The sequence below is a fragment of the Capsicum annuum genome, chromosome 12, assembly GCF_002878395.1.
Source record: "Capsicum annuum cultivar UCD-10X-F1 chromosome 12, UCD10Xv1.1, whole genome shotgun sequence".
Taxonomy (NCBI): Eukaryota; Viridiplantae; Streptophyta; class Magnoliopsida; order Solanales; family Solanaceae; genus Capsicum; species Capsicum annuum.
Window position 1 is genome coordinate 209584057 of NC_061122.1, and position 1868 is coordinate 209585924.

The following is a 1868-nucleotide window of genomic DNA, read 5'->3' on the forward strand; positions in this document are numbered from 1 at the left end:
GTTACACCTTCAACTACTTTCTCTTCAAGGACTTGAAGAGAAAGTAGTTGAAGGTGTAACAAGAGCAAGGAATAAATAGTGTGTAGTAGAACGAACGATTGAGTAAGGAGGGACCTATTTATAGAGGATTGAACTTGAATGAGTTTGGCAAAAAATCGTAACTGTTCACCTCCAGTTATTAATGACATTCTTGATTACTGTTAAAAGTTATGACTTAATTAAATTAATCAATATTGTGATAAGTCATGACTTTTCAGCTTTATTATTATTAATAATTAGTTCATTCCAGGAACCATTATTTTTTACACTATTTTGGACAATAGATAATATATCTGTTGCATCCGATAAATCATCTGTTACAATAGATATATCATGATTTGCAATAAATAGATAACCTATTGCATCAGATAATATATCTATTGCAACATATAATATATATTTTAAAAAAAAAATATTATCTTCATGACATTCAAATTTTCTGACTTTTTAATTATATAAATTAATAAAGCAGATTTAAAGGCACACCATTTATTAATGACATTCTTGATTACTGTAAAAAGTTGTGACTTAATTAAATTAATCAATATTATGATAGGTCATGACTTTTCAGCTTTATTATTATTAATAATTAGTTCTTTCCAGGAACCGTTTTTTTACACCATCTTGGACAACAGATAATATATCTGTTGCATCAGATAAATCATCTCTTACAACAGATATATCATGATTTGCAACAAATAGATAACCTGTTGCATCAGATAATATATCAGTTGCAACATATAATATATATTTTTTTAAAAAAAAATATATTATCCTCATGACATCCAAATTTTCTGAGTTTTTAATGATATAAATTAATAAAGCAGATTTAAAGGCACAACTATTCACCTCCATTTATTAATGACATTCTTGATTACTGTAAAAAATTATGACTTAATTAAATTAATCAATATTATGATAGGTCATTACTTTTCAGCTTGAAGCTTAGCTTTATAATTATTAAAATAATTAGTTCTTTCCAGCAACTGTTTATTTTTTACACTGAGTTACACACCAGATTATATATCTGTTGCATCAGATAAATAATCTATTACTTTATATTTCTGGTGAGTTTTTTACGATTTAAATTGTGTTTATCATTTATTTCCTTATTCTTTTCTGTGAAAAGAGGTGACTTAATTAAATCAAGATGGTGGTGACTTAATCTTTCCGTTTCTTTAATAACCATTTTTATTAATTGAGTTATGGCAACAGATTGTATATCTGTTGCATCAGATAACCCATCTGTTTCAACAGATATACCATCTGTTGCTATAAATCGACCATCTGTTTAAGGAGCTTTTTTGATTTCTTCTAACTGATTCATAAGTCGCAACAGATGAGGAATTTGATGCATCAGAAGTGTTTTTTATTTTTGTTTGTTTGTTGAATGAGTTTAGACAAAAGGCACAGTCACGACTATTCATTAACTTTTTTCTGAAAAATCATATCATCATATATATATCCTAATTAAATTAATTCAATTTTGTGAATTTTTTAAATTAAATAATCTTTCTTTTACGATTATAATATCATTTAGTTCCTTATTATTTATTAACAAATCATTTTTAGGAGAATTTCTCATCATGACCGCATCACTAACTCCAACCGCCGACATGTTTTGAATAGGGAATAAATAGAATGATAATTAAATATTGAATAAGAATTAAAAATTCAAAATCGACCAAACCAAACCAAATATATACATGAATTTTTTTGAATCCCTTATAGGTAGATCGGATATAAAAAAGTAAAATGCATATGCTAAAAGAAAGAAAAAACATAACCTAATTATTATGATTATTATTATTATTATTATTATTATTATT